This window comes from Pipra filicauda, unplaced genomic scaffold, assembly GCF_003945595.2.
Source record: "Pipra filicauda isolate LSUMZ 115617 unplaced genomic scaffold, ASM394559v2 scaffold571_size334496_pilon, whole genome shotgun sequence".
Taxonomy (NCBI): Eukaryota; Metazoa; Chordata; class Aves; order Passeriformes; family Pipridae; genus Pipra; species Pipra filicauda.
This window is the reverse complement of record NW_024104722.1, coordinates 4,850-20,344: the sequence shown is the minus strand read 5'-3', so window position 1 is coordinate 20,344 and position 15,495 is coordinate 4,850. Positions and strand designations below refer to the sequence as shown.

At 51.4% G+C, this 15,495-nt stretch overlaps 1 long non-coding RNA gene across 1 annotated transcript in view; it reads right to left on the bottom strand.

Moving 5' to 3' along the window:
* Nucleotides 1–2,470, bottom strand: part of LOC113986454 — a 37,401-nt gene extending 34,931 nt beyond the window's left edge. Inside the window, exon 1 of the long non-coding RNA XR_003540199.2 lies at nucleotides 2,356–2,470. This is a non-coding gene — a long non-coding RNA (uncharacterized LOC113986454). The remainder of the gene's footprint in view (nucleotides 1–2,355) is intronic.
* Between the last annotated feature and the right edge of the window lie 13,025 nt (nucleotides 2,471–15,495).

The window sequence follows — 15,495 nt, the reverse complement described above, 5'->3', positions numbered from 1 at the left end:
TTTTAACCATGACAGGAACAACACCTGGATTTTAACTGCCAGGGATCCCAAAGATTCCTGTTTCTGTGTATTTTCTGACGAGCAGAGTGTGCACAGTTCTGCTGGAGGTGGCTGTTCTCTTCAAAAAGGGAACCTGCTGCTCCAGCTCCGTGGAAGTCAGCCCTGCCTCCTGCACCTGCCACAGTCCCTGGATCAAACACAGCCCCACCTCCAGCCCGGAGAGAGGCAACAAAGATGTGGGAATGAAATCCAGATGGTGACAAAGATGTGGGAATGAAATCCAGACTCAAAATACAAACGAGTCTAACACAGGGCTCTCCCCCCACCAGTGTCTGCCACCCACATGTGCCAGACTTTTCCTGTGGTTTTTCCAAAATACCATTTTCAAATACTCTGTGAAGATGGACAGACTCTCACACTGCTGCTTTGGCATGAAATCCCAGAATGCCTGAGGCTGGAAAAGCCCTCCCAGCCCATGGAGTGCCCCCTGTGCCCGATGCCCAGCCCTGGGGAGGGCAGAGAACCCAGCCCACAGAGCTCACCCAGCACATCCCAGCAGTGCTCCCCGTGCCTCTGGGGAGGGGCAGTTATTCCCAGGCACTTCCTGGGATTCTCTGCTCCCTCCACCCCCACGGCAGAGTAGGAACCGATGAATGCTGAACAATGTGGGCAAAGTTCTCTGGGGTTCTGCTTTGATGCCAAAGCACCGAATCCGAGGACTGAGCCGATGTGGCTGCGGCTCCCGAAAGGGCAGGATGGAAGGGAATTAATAATTCCTCCTGCTGTTCCCAGCACTTCAGGAGGTTATTCCCAGCAAGACAGCACAAGGGTTTGAATTTGCTTCCAAAAAATCTTCAGCTGTCAAATTCCCCAGAAAGTCGTGTTAAGAAGAAAAACTTCCCAGGAAAGCAAGTGAAACCTTTTTAGTGCTGAGACAGAATATATGTATTTTTCAATCAAAAAGCCCTAAAGCAGTGACAGAGCCACCAGGGTCAGAATAAAGCTGGTGTCTCTCCACTAAAGTGAGCAATGTTTCCTCTTTGATGTCTCTAAAGACACATGGTTAGTCAGGATTGGATCTTCCCCAAGAATCCTTTGCCATGAATGTCAGTCCCTGAAACCACAGGCAGAAGCCACAACTAAACCTCTGGATGTGGGGACTGGAGGTGCCAAACGGCAAGGCCACATGTATTAGGATTAATTCATGTCACAGGCCACAAAAAGAGCACCAGCTGCAGCTGTTTTTGTGGGAAGTCACGGGAGAACAAGAGAGAGGCATTTTCAGGACAAGGGGACATTGATTTCCCCAGGACAGATTCTTTCCCTTCCTTTGTAGGATCTCCTACCAGCAGCAGATTCATGGGGTAACTCTTTGCTGTCTTCACCCCATCAGTCAAAGGAACCTGCTGGCCAGACATCCCTAAAAACCTGTTAAAGCTGTATCCACAGGTCATGGAATCCTGGGATGGTTTGGGCTGGGAGGGACCTTAAAGCCCAGTTCCACCCACAGAGGACAAAGCAAACATTGAGGTGTGAGGTACTTGAAGCCTCTGCCCAGTGCCCTCCAGGCTCAGCACCAGCCCTGGAGGTTGTTTTGGCCTCCAGTGGGATTTCCTGAGCGTTCCCAGAGTGCCAGGAGCGTGAACCAGCCAGTGCTGGTGGAAAATCCCAGTCCCTGACAGCAAATCTGCTGCCTGCACGAGTCAGGCAGAGCCAGAATCCCAGGAGGAAGCAGCACAGCTGAGGTGCACAGGAATGGGGAGGAAAGGAGCTTCCTGGCACCATGGAAACCCTCCAATAAAATGAACTCCAGGGTGGTGAAGGGACACTTCACTGTGCCACTGAGCTTGTGGAAATAACTCTTGTGGCTGTGCTTGTGTCTGGAATGGTGTGAACACCAGGAACACTCGAATCCCACACAATTCCTCACTGTAACTCATCAGCATTTCCAGCCTGGGCTATCAAAGGCTTTTGGGGGGTTGACTTCAATGGTTTGAGACTGTTACAGAGCACCTGAAAAGCCTCTCAAGCAACACTGGCTTTGGAAACACAGAACTAAATCAAACAAGATCTCAGGCCCAACAGCTGAACTGCTGTGTCCCACACGGCGAGTCGTGGAAAAAGGAGGAGCCACCAGAGGAAGGAGGACCTTGTAGTGGAGGTTTTAGGATATTCCACAATCCCTCTGAGGGTCCTGCACCCCCAGCAAAGCAGGGCAAGGCAGCTGCTGGGTGCTGGAGGGGACTCCCAGTTCCAAGGATGTCAGATGAGGACTCTTGGTACCTCCAGCCCTTCCATGTTTGAATTTAGTTAAAGAAGAAGGATTTCAGTTCTGGTTAGAGAAACACCCCTTACCTGCTCAGGTGTGAAAAATCAGGAAGCTGACTCCATGGCATTCCTCTGCAGAGCAAGGCCAAGCCATCCACAGCAGAGGGACTTTTCTGTTGGGTTGTGACCACTGGAGCAGCACCTGGGAAGGATCAACAGATTCCCAGGTCAGTTTGCACTGAATAAACTCCACATACAATAACATTCAGTAGTAACACTCCATCATATAATAATATTATAAGACAAAATACAATAATATAGTAATAACAACAATCAACAAACTCCACATTTCACATCTGAGAACAGTTTTATTGTTCTCTTTTTCCACTCTCTTTCCTGCTCAGAGGCCACAATGGAAATGTTTAAGGAGAGTAATAACTTCCCTACATACCTCTTCTCATACAAGAAGCTTATTTGAAACAGAAATTCTTAAATTACATTCTAAAGGCAAATATGAACCAAACAACAATTACTTGAGGCTGCTGATGCCATCTCCTATAATCTTCTCTCCTGACTCTACAAGAGGCATTTTCTCTGCCTGACAATGACATTCCCAGTGTTCCAGGTCAGCACAGACTCTCTCCTAGTGCAGGTGCCTTCACCAGCCAGACCCAGTGCTGACCAGTGTTACATCACCCTCCAGACACACCAAACCCAACGTTCACCAGCCAGACCCAGTGCTGACCAGTGTTACATCACCCTCCAGACACACCAAACCCAACCTTCACCAGCCAGACCCAGTGCTGACCAGTGTTACATCACCCTCCAGACACACCAAACCCAACGTTCACCAGCAGCTGCCCAGCAAACAGCCCCAGGGGTCACAAGTTCAGGATCCTGCAGAGGGCTCAGGGCTCTCCTGGCACACACAGCTCCAACTGGAGCTGGCTGTCAACCCCAGCCTCAGTTCCCAGCCTCTCCCCAGGACCTCTGCTGTGTAACCCTCCACTGTCATTCCCAGATACATCAGCCATGAATAAAAGATGCTGCAGCCAAGGTCAGGGGTGGGGTCAGGTTGGAGCTGGAGCAGTCCCACATCACTTGGCAGCACTCGACCTCCAAATCCCAGATCCCACCACAGATCATCCATTCCACCCACGGGCTGAGCTCTGCAGGAAGGAAGCTCTGTTTGCACCTCTGGGAGCACGAGGTAACTCTGAAAGCTGCCCTCCTTTCCCAGGAAAGCCCAGTGGTTAATTAATCCTCCCTGAGGGCAGGGCAGTGTGTGGGGCAGGACCCGCCGTGGGCTCTGCAGCAACCCCGAGGTGGGAAATGCAGCACTTGGGGGACACTCTCATGGGGCTGGGGGGGATTTTCTTCTTTAAGATGTCCAAGCTGTGCTCGGGCTGTAAAACTGCACCTCGGTTTGGGGAAATTATTCAGAAATGAATGGATTGCCCAGAGAAGCTGTGGCTGCCCCTGGATTCCTGGGAGTGTCCAAGGCCAGGTTGGAGCAGCCTGGGCTGGTGGGAGGTGTCCCTGCCCAGGGCAGGGGTGGCACTGGGTGGGCTTTAAGGTCCCTTCCAACCCAAACCCTCCTGGGAACCACTGAAACAAGAGGTGTCCAAGTGACCTGGGGGTCATTCCTTGGGATCTGTGCCTCTCTGATGCACTGACTGGGCTGTCAGGACAACTGCACCAAAGAAAAGAAAAAAAGGAGCTGCTGAAGCTTTAGCTGTAACTCTGCACCCCACAACAAGCCACCTTTGCCTGGGGCCTGCTGCAGGACTCCCTTTTCCTCTCCATTCCCTGGCAGAGGAATTCCAAGAGAGGGAAGGCTGGAGAGTTTCCCAAGCGTGATCCTCCACTGCTGATTTTGGATCCTGTTTAAGTAAAGCCCCCCCAGGCAGCACCAGGAAGTACCTCCTCCAGCAGAGCAGTCAGTTTTCTCAGGAAGCTCCTGATAGCCAAGGGAAAAGTATAAATTCTACCCTGTTTTCATAGAGTCACAGAATCCCACAATGGTTTGGGGTGGAAGGGACCTTAAGGATCATCTCATTCCAACCCCCTGCCCTGGGGGTGATTTGTTGAAGCTCAAGGAAAGATCTTCAGAGTTTTCTCTCATCCAGCTGTAATTATAACAGGAGTTTTAACTCCATCCAATGAAATGATTGAAACGTGCAGAGAGGGGTTATGAAATGGAGCTTCTCCTGTTTCCCTTCCAAACCCTCAATAATTTATGGATATTCAGAAGTTTAGGATGTCACAGGAAGGTGTTTGTCAGGGATTGCTTTTAAGAGTGGGGTCAAAACAAACCAATAAAATCTCCGAGTCACAAAAGCTGTGTGGGACAGAGGGATTCCAAGAGAGCCCAGCACCTCTGCCCAGCCTCAGATCAGAAGGAGCAATGAGTGACTGACAGTCAAGAGGGGGAAAAGTCTCCCTGCATCCTGATTCCGTGTCTCCTTTGCTGACTCCGGGGCTGTCAGTCCCTCCCAGCCCTGTTCAGCAGGAAGGAGGTTCTGTCGCCATTTGCTGCTCCTTCCACACGAGGTATTTAAATGTTCTCATCTTGTACTCAACAGAAATGTATAATAAACCTCCCAATTACCTCCCACCCCGTGAAATGTCAAACCAATCAAAGGGCTGAAGGGGGAAATTAAAGCCTATTTTCAGAAGAGCAACTCGCTGATGTGTCACTGACCTTCAAGAGAAGAGCAGGGGAGCACAACTTCTGCAGTCCCGGGTTCCAGCCCTCAAGAGGAATTCAGGAATGTGGGATCTCTGAGATAATGTAATCAGATTTAATCGAGGTATGACCTAAAACTGCCCCATCTGGTGGGCTCTGGGTTCAGTATCAGCTCAGAGACCTTGATGAGCTGCAAGATCATTTTGTGTGGGAGGAGCAGAGACCAGACTGGGTCCAGACTGGAAATCCATCTGCTTCCTCATCTCCTGACAAAGAGAGGCCATGTGAGGCTTGACACATTACCTGGGGTAGACCTGAAAGCTCATCCCATCCCACCCCCTGCCACGGGCAGGGACACCTTCCACCAGCCCGGGTTGCTCCAGCCTGGCCTTGGACACTTCCAGGGATCCAGGGGCAGCCACAGCTTCTCTGGGCAACCTGGGCCAGGGCCTCCCACCCTCCCAGGGAGGAATAAACTCCACAGCAGCAGAACAAGGAGCCCTTTAGAGCTAATTTAGCCACTGGTATCACCCCAGGAATGGGGCTCTGAGGAACATCCCAGTGTGATGGAGCCCTGGAGAGCTCTGGATTGTACCTGTCACAGCCATCCCTCCTGCCCAAGCCAGGCAGGAAGTTTGACACAGTGACAGGGGTTTTAATCCCCAGGGATTTGCTGGGACACAGGGAGCACTGGAATAGCTCCTGGGGAGAAGGGGATTATTTCCCAAATCTCTCCTGCCCTTCAGTTCAATATTTTCCTTGAGAGAAAAAAAAAAAGCCCAACAAAATCATTCAGCCTTTTTCCTTAAAGAAACCCTTCAGTTTTGGAAGTTTCTGATCCCTCTCTAAGGTGACACAGTTGGCTCCCCCCTCACTGCCTGCCTGGGCAGGATTTATCTAACTGGGAGAATACTGGTAATGATTATGGTACCAAAATCCATCTGTGATAATTACTGACCTTCTACCACTCTTGGAATTAAAGTTTTATGCTTTATTTTCTTCTAAATCAAGTAATTGATCCTCACATGAACTGGAATTATCCCAAACACACAGACTAATTGAATAGTTAACTGAGTGTTCAATAAACTCCATGCCTCAGGATCACACCCCTTAAACTGCTTAATTAGATTTTGCACGAGGAGCTGGAAATGGAGCTGCCTGGTTTCACTTCCCATCTCACTTCCCCCTCTGAGCACAGTGACAAACTAACCAAGGGCTGAGCAGATTTCTTGACATTTTTCACAAAATGGAGCTGCTGGAACAGCTGGAAGGGTCTGACATGTTTGTAAGTGCTCCTCAATCAGCTTTCCTGCAGCCAGAGTCTCCCTGAGCCCAGACTTTGGACCCCCAGCCCAGCAAAGCACTTAAACCACTGCTCAGCCCAGCTTAAGCTGTTCCAAGAGCTCTGCTGAACCCCACCTTCCCACATTTGCACCCTCAGCAATTGCAGGGGGTTTGTTTCACAGAATCCCAGGATGGTTTGGGTTGGGAGGCACCTTAAAGCCCATCCAGTCCCACCCCAAGGACTTTAAGGTGCCTTCCTACCCAGACTAGTCTGTGATTCCAAGGAAAATAATGCCAGGGATGGGCTGCAAGAGGTCACCTCGTCCAGCCCCCCAAAGCAGCTGCAGCCAGAGGTGAGTCTGTCCCCAGCCAGGCTGTCCCAACCTCCTCCTGGCAGCCCAGGAGGCTCCAAGGCTCTGGGCACTCTCCTCCTCTTTCCACTTCTGGACTCTCATCCCAAACTCCAGCAGAACAGAGAGTCCTGAGAACGCACGGAACGTTTTAAAATAGAGCCTTCCAAAAAAAGCAACACACCAGAAGGGGCACTAAATCACCCCCCCAGTTTGTTCCAGTGTCATTTACCCAGTGGGTGGGTTATTTCCAGGGAAAGCTTCCAACAGTCAGGCCCTGCAGCCACTTAAAACTTTCTATTGGCAAAGGCAATCGACCTGCCAGCCCTGAGCCCCAGGTATTTAACAGCATTAACCACCCCATTATCCACTCCCTCACTTAGCATGGTTGCCGGGGTATCCACCTTTGTTGTGCTTGTGTTTCCAGCTCCATTAAGTGCTGCAGGAATCACTGTGTCTGAGACGATGGAAAATATCAGGCTCCGAGGGCAAAGGCAAAAGGAACCTGTATTATATTTAACTCACTTACAGATTTGTCATTTAAGCTGCTGAGGCCATTAATCTGCAGCCCTGATATGCCCATCATGTTAATTTTGGGTTCATTTAAGCTCCGTGGACACAAAAGAAGCGATTCCCAGCCTCTCCTTCCCGCTGTCACACGGATGCAGGGCAGAGCGGGGGCTGGAAGGATGAGAGAGCAGCACCTCTCAACTCTGCTGCAATTTAACGGGGGGACAATTAAACTCACTCTCGTGGCATTAACTGGCTCCACGTGACACAGAATAAACTCTGAAAGCAGCTTTGCTTTTGAACAAAATAATTGTGAAAGCTTCACATGGGCTCTGAGAGCAGAACAGCCACGTCTGAGCTGATCCCTCCCACGGCATCCACGGGGATGGGGCAGCCACAGCTTCTCTGGGCAACCTGGGCCAGCCCCTCCCCACCCTCCCAGCCAGCAATTCCTTCCCAATCTCCCATCTAACCCTGCCTCTGGCACTGGGAAGCCATTCCCTTGTCCTGTCCCTCCATCCCTTGTCCCCAGTCCCTCTCCAGCTCTCCTGGAGCCCCTTTAGGCCCTGCCAGGGGCTCTCAGCTCTCCCTGGAGCCTTCTCTTCTCCAGGGGAACCCCCCCAGCTCTCCCAGCCTTTCCTCCTTAATTCCAGGCCATGGAATCAAGCCACAATTCAGCTCTCCCTCACTGGAGGCTGCAAACACCCATCAGAGTGAAGTGCCAGGAGCTTTTATTGAAATGAATCCTGTGATCACATTAAAAATTCTGTCCCTATGAGGATCATTTTTTAATTACACTTAAAATCAGGTAATTGCCCACTTCGGTTGTTTGGGTTCTCCAGGGGCCACTCACAACAACAGTGATTATCCAACCTGGGGGTTCCATATGCAGCATTCCAGGCTGAGCCACAGAGGGGCACATTACACATCAAAATCCAGGGAGAGATTGGCACTCCTTTGCCAATTTGACATCCTAAAATGATTGTCTGGAAGGTTTTAAAGGCAGAACAGGACATGTGTGTTATGGTGGTGGAATAAAAGCTGATGCAGGTTGTTAGATGGGGTGAGGAAAAGGTAGTCAGGGAGAAACACATGGATCATAATCCAAGGCAAGAGACAGACCAGGCACAGGAAAAGCCCTCCCAGCCCATGGATCCCCCTGTGCCCGATGCCCACCTTGTCCCCCAGCCCAGAGCACTGAGTGCCACGGCCAGGCCTTCCTGGGACACCTCCAGGGCTGGGCACTCCAAACCTCCCTGGGCAGCCCCTGCCAAGGCCTCACCACCCTTTCCAGGAGGAAATTCCTCCTCCTGTCCCACCTGAGCCTCCCCTGGCACAGCTGGAGGCCGTTCCCTCTCCTCCTGTCCCTTGTTCCCTGGCAGCAGAGCCCGACCCCCCCCGGCTCCCCCCTCCTGTCAGGGGGTTGCAGAGCCAGAAGGTCCCCCCTGAGCCTCCTTTGCTCCAGGCTGAGCCCCCCCAGCTCCCTCAGCCCCTCCTGCTGCTCCAGCCCCTTCCCAGCCCCGTTCCCTTCCCTGCACACGCTCCAGCCCCTCTGTGTCTTGGCCCTCAAGAGATCCTTCTATTTTACCAATGTTACCCCAGGAAACTCGGCCCTCACATGTGGAAGAGAATCTGAAAATCAAGTGCTGGGCTCTGAAATGGGAGAGATCCCCTGGTCCCTGACACCTGCCCTGCTCCACTCACTGAATTCCAGGGCTTTCCATCCCTAATGGAGAGCTCCCTGCAGATGGAATCGGGCTGTGAGTGAAGAACCTCTGAGATATTTAGGGAAGCAATTCCTCCTGCTCCTAATCCTGCCAACACTGAGTTCAGATAAAAACCAAAACCCAGCAGTTTTTATTGGAAGGGGTTTAGTGCCTGTGTTTAAATGTTTAAATAAGGGAAAAGAAAAACCCAAACCCTGGCTCACGGTGGGAGCAGGGGATCCGTGCTGGGATTGTGGCTCAGGGCATTTTCAGGGAATAAAAGGAATTATCCCCTCCACAGTTCTCCAGGTGGGCTTTGCTGCAGCATCACTGTGTCCAGGGAGAACAGGAACGAGCTGTGCCTGTTCCAGAGAACAGTTAAACAGGAGAGCTCACCCTGCTTTAGAGCAGTGCAGACAGTGAGGATCAGAACAGCACCGTGGCAGAATTCCTGCTCCCAGAACTGGCTGGCAGGCAGCAGGAGGGAGATCCACACTTCCCTAAAATCCTGGAGACCAGCAGGGAATGTAATGACTCTAAATGTGCTCATAGATTAAAGAAGCACAAGGAGTAAACAGAGCAAGGCAGTGGAAACACCAGAAGTAAGGGAATTTTACAGGTGCTCAGCCTGCTGGGGGGGCTTTGTGCCACAAGAAATTTAACTTTTTTGTGTGTGTGTTTTTAGGCTTTCAGGGGGGTTAAGCCTTCCTTTGGCATTGCCTCTGTTTGAAACCTAACCCAGCTGCAGCACTGCCTGCACACACTGGAAATGCTGCCGAGTCAGGATTTATCCCCTCGCTCCCAAATCCTCCCCTCTGCTTCAGCCCAGCCCCAGAGCTGCTACAGAACCATGGAATGGGGCAGGCTGGAAGGGCCCACAGTGGCCCATCTGGTGCCACCCAGAGCACAGGGATTGTGTCCAGAGGGCTCTGGAATATCCCCAGGGAGGAGATTCCCCCCTCTCTGGACAGCCTGTTAAATCTTTGTAGTCCACGAGTTAAAGACACAACCAAGGGAGCAGAACACGTGACCTGGGAGGAGAAATGGTATTTCTTCAACTCCAGACATGCAAGTGGCCCATCAAAACTCAACTATGGAAACAAAAATTTACCCTGCCAAAGGCTGGGATTATTTTGTAATGAACTTAAGGATCCCAGCACAGGGAGGACATGGAGCTGCTGGAGACAGTCCAGGGAAGCACCAAGAGGATCAGAGGATGGAGCAGCTCTGCTGGGAGGAAAGGCTGGGAGAGCTGGGATTGTTCAGCTGGAGAGGAGAAGCTCTGGGGTGACCTGATTGTGGCCTTGCAGGACCTGAAGGGGCTACAGGAAACACGGAGAGAGACTGTGGACAAGGGATGGAGGGACAGGACACAGGGAATGGCTTCCCACTGCCAGAGGGCAGGGAGAGATGGGAGATTGGGAAGGAATTGCTGGCTGGGAGGGTGGGGAGGCCCTGGAATAGAATTCCCAGAGAAGCTGTGGCTGCCCCTGGATCCCTGGAAGTGTCCAAGGCCAGGTTGGAGCAACCTGGGCTGGTGGAAGGTGTCCCTGCCCATGGGATGGGTTTTGAGGTCCCTCCCAACCCAAACCAGTCTGGGATTTGATGACAGTTTTTGCTGTCTGGGCTCCTGGAATCAGCCCTGCAAGGACCCAGCAGCCCATCCATGCAGGGTGGTCCCACCTGGCTCCTCTCTGGGCTGGCAGGGAGGGGGTGATGGAGCCCAGGGGTCCCTGTGGGACAGGGGGGGGTGTTCAGTGCCCAGGGACCCCCGCTTGATGCTGGCACAGCCCCTGCACCCACTGTAGGGTTTGCTTTTAAAAATCAATTGAGAGATAAATTTCACTGCAGAGCTGCTCCCCCTGATTGCTGCTTGCAGAAAAACATAAATAATTAATTGCATTAGAGAAATGTCACTCAGCCCCAGTTTTGCTTCACCTGAAGTGAAAAATGACCACTTGAAAGACAGAAAAATTGTCAGGCACTAAATCTTTACTGAGTGCTGCTGTCTGTTCCCCTGCTTTCACAGAACCACTGCCATGTAAGCAGGGAATTCTCTTTGGAGACTCTCAGCCATCCTGATTTATCCATGGGGGGAGGATGTTATCCCAGCCTGACCCTGCAAGAGGAGGAGGATGGCATCAAGTCCCTCATGGAATCAACAGCAAGGATGTCCTGGAAGACTCAGAGATCTTTGCCAAGACTGAGCCCCTCCAGAACAACTTCATTTTTAAAGGACACATAAAACCTTCCTGCTTGTGGCACAGAGAGAGCACCGAGCCACGAGGGGACACGGGAGGTTAGGGGGGGTAAGGTGGGATCTCATCCCCATCTCCCAGGGTTCTTTAGGATCATCCTAGACCAGCACTGGTGGGATCAAGCAGATCTTCTCCCAACCCTTCTCAGCAGAAGGACACAAGCAGAAATGTTCCCAGGGCTGGAGAGTCAAGTTGCAGTTTCCCATTTGCCAGACCCTGCTTTGCTGTGTCACCCCTGGGGAGGGACACACTGACGGGGTTTCCTACCCCAGCAAACCAACAGAAAATGGAGTTTTACACAGAGTTTGCAGATTTCAACTCAAAGAAGGCTGGATATAAAATGAGTTTGTTACTCTGATGCTCCAAGAGCCTCTTGTCTCACTGGAGCAGCAGCAGGAGAGTTTTCAGGGATGGACTGACTGTTGCAGTTCATTTTTGGGCTGGAGGAAGAGTTGGCAAACTTGAAAGAGGACAATTCTGAGTAATGATTCAGAGTGAGCAAGAGACACCATGAGTGCCAAGGATCTGCCCCCACCTGTAAACACGGGGTGGCTTCAGCTACAGCCTCCAAGGTCATTTATTCCCATCACCTCTCCAGAGATATCCCAGGGGGGAATCATTGTACAACAGGAATAAAAACCAGTATTAAACTGCAGAAAAAGGCTTCTTACCCTCACCAATACACTTCAGAAAAGTGCTTTTAACTGGAGACAGTTTCAAATGGGAATCTTTATTCATCTGTCCGTTTTCAAAGCAACTTGTGACTTCACTCTGTGGAAAAACCACCCCATTCCAAATGCTTGAGGACAACAGGAACAAGCAGCCGTTGCCTCTGCTGCCCTTGTGCCTTAAACCAGGTTCATCTCAGGGTGATATTTAACCCAGGATGGCATCACCCCTCGTGTGACCCTGATAAATGGGGCTCCTCCTCTGTTCAACCTGCACAGGAATTAAAACCTCCAGAATATCTGCACTGCCACAAATAAATTACAGGTCTGCTTGAACGAGTCTGAAATCTCCCTCTGACAACTGCTGAAGGAATAAATAAGCCCTGGAGCTCTGCAGGGAGATGAACAGCCCCGTTCTCACCATCGTAGCTCACCGAGCAAACGACGCTCGGGTTTCAATCCCAGCAGGGCCCGTCCTGCCCAAAGGGGTGCCAGGAGTGTCTTAAGCAAGCCTGGCTCAGCTGGGTGCCAGGGGGCAGGATGTACCTCAGGGGGTCTGGATGTGATTTACAGATCCCAGAGGAGCATCCTTGGGCAGTTCCCCTCGTGCCAAAGCCTCTGGGTGTCAGCTCAGGGGGCGGAGCAGCACGATGGATCAGAGCCTGGCATCAGAGCCCAACACCCACCTTGGGCATGCAGGACTGAGCCATCCCAGTGAGCCCCTGGCAGTCTACAGGGCACCTTTCCTGGGAGACACACCCCAGAACAGGGACCACTCTGTCTTCATCTCCCTCCCTCCACCATGAGACAGAAGCAAAAGCGGAGACAGCAACTCCCTTCCCGGCCTCCTTTGGGTTTGGGGAAGGCCAAACTGCCCAAATGGATCCGTATTTCATGGCACAAGAAGAAGCAAGGCAGGGCACCTACTGGGATAATGCTGGGTTTTCCCCCTGTGCTGGCTGGAGCAGGAACAAGGGTTGATTCCAGGGACTGCAGACCCTCAGTAACACACAGGACTCATCGGGACTATGAGGGCTGGAGGGATCTAAGAATGATTTCTGGCATAAACCAGCAATTCCATCATCACTTTCCCTGGCCTGGGTATCCAGCTGGTCCTTTCTCTCTCTTCCATCTCTGAACAGCTTCTGAGCAGCCAAACCCAACCTTTAGTTTCCATGAGGAACCAGTCCACAGTGTGCTAACAAAGCAAGGGTCCCCTTCCACAGCAAATAACATCACATTTCATATTTCACTGGCAATAAAAGCAATTCCCCTGAAGGGCTGATTTTCACCAAACCTGGCACTTGTGGCATTTGATAACTCAGTTGCCTTTTATTTCTGGTTTTGAGACATCAAGTGGCAAAAGGGGAAATAAAAATGGCAGGAAAGAAAAACTATTCTGAGGACGTAACGGTCCATTAAGCAAAATTTTAAACCAACCTGTCTCTGGCTCTCTGTGGCTCAAATGCAATCCTGCTCCTGCCCTCCAGGCTGTTATTAACGCTGGTGTAATGAGTAACTAAAATAAAACTCAAGTGAATAAATATGCTCAAAGGCACTTCGTTATTTCTGCAATTAGAGACAAACTGCCACGGGAGAGCTGAAAGCTTTTGGGAAATCACATCCAAGGAAACACTTGCCACGACTGCAGTAATCCTTGGGCTGCTCTTGGTGGGAGGCTCCCAGTCCTCCCAGTGCTGTCCCTGCCCCTCCTGGGTGCCCAGGGTTTGTTCCAGAGCAGAGCTCACGGTGTGAGTTGAGCCCTCCCTGCCCACAGGGCACCGTGCCCAGCACTGCAGGTAACGATCACATTAACTCAGTAATTATTTATCCCAGCAAAACTCCAAGGGGATTTATTCTTGGAAGAGACACAGCAGAAAAAAGGGAAAAAGGAACAGACAGGCAAGGTTTAAAATCCCTCATGTTCCCTGTGCCTGGCTAACAGGCTTTGGGAAAGCACCAGACAGTAAATGTCATTTATTCTGACTTTAATAATCCTTCTGAGGCTCTTTGGCCTGACATTTCCGAGAGAGCCAGGGAAACACGGATGGAACAAAGCAGAGGGAGGAAGCCAGAACGTCCCACTGAGAGAGCAGTTATCCATGAGCAGGGACAGCTGAGTGTGCCTCTGCATAGCCCTGCAGCTGGTATTATTTGGCTGTTCCCTGAACAGCCGGGGTGAGGAGAAGCACCCCAGGCATGGCAGGCACAGCAGGGACCGACCTGGGGCAGTCTGTGAGCAGCTTGGGCAAACAGACTGAGAATTCCAGGGAATTGTGACAACTGGCAAACGGATTTGAACAAAAAATACTTCAATTTATGACCAAGAAGAGCCTGGTATTTCATGGAGCAGGGCATGCTGCAGAAGGACAGGCTGGGGAGAAAATGGGAGAGCAGGAGCTCCCCGGAGAGGGGCTGGACTTACAAGGGATTGCAAGGGAATTCCAATGGCAGCAATTCCCGGTCTTTAGGGAAAAGGGGAAATGGGCTCTGGGCCCATGGGTGGCTTTAACCACCTCAGTGCTGACAGATGGGCACTGTCATAGAACAGAATCCCAGAGTGGGTTGGGTTGGAGGGGACCTTAAAGACCCTCTTGTTCCACTGCCATGGGCAGGGACACCTTCCACTGTCCCAGGTTGCTCCAAACCCCATCCAGCCTGGCCTTGGACACTTCCAGGGATCCAGGGGCAGCCACAGCTTCTCTGGGCAATCTGGGCCAGGGCCTCCCCTGAGTGCTGCAGGGCATTCCCAGCAGGCATTAGACATTTCTGCTGGTGACTGATGGGATGAGCAGGGGAGGTGCTGTGGGACCTGCTGCTCACCCAAGGAGGACAGTTGCTGGGTGACACAGCCTTGGACACAGTGACCATGAGAGAATGTGGAGCTCAAGGCACCCAGAGGACAAGCAAGATAAACGGTACAAATACAACTGTGGGCTTCAGAAGGAAACCACTGTAGCCCCTTCATGGACCTCACTGGCAGCATCTGCTGAAGATACGTCCCTAGGGGGGTGAAGGGGCCCAGGAGAGCTGGGTAATGGCCAAGGACAGCCCCCTCAAAGAGGAGAATGGCTCATTCCACTGCACTGATCACACAAGTCCATGGGGCTCTCTTGGGCTGCAGCAGTTCCAGCAGCTCCACACAAGTGTTCCTCAACCACTGAGGGCTCTGTCCAGCTTTGGGTCCCTTGCATACGAAGGACAAATGTGCTCCAAGTTTACTTTTAGCTCTCTGACTTTGTTCTTTGTCTGTCTGTCCTGCAGGCTGACAGAAATCCCGTGGCTGGATCTCTCCCTAAATCAAGGCAACTGAGAAGAACCAATGTTTTTAACACACCTCTTTCAGTCTGTACCCACCGAGGATGATCCTGTGGCTACAGATGAAAACCATGGACTGGGTTTTCCACTTTGGACACATCTCCTGAGCAAGAAACTCCTTTATATTTTAATAGTGAAGCTCCTCAAGAACCCCTGTTTCCAAGTAAACTCTGCCAGGATGTTTGGCAGCATCAAAAAGACCTTCAAATAGACTATTTAGCAAATAGCCTTGTCTGTGAGAGCTGAGAGACTCGGCAACGCTCCGCAATTTATGTCCTGCTTTTCTTAGGGGAGGTGATAAATCAAAGCAGGGATTTTACCTGGAGATACAGAGAGAGAAGGTGCTCTCTGCTCTGCACCTTCATTATTTGTGTGCAGCTTCAAAGCACAGAGCTGGCTGAGAGCTCCGAGAGGGACAGATAATGATGCCCCGTAATCAGCAGC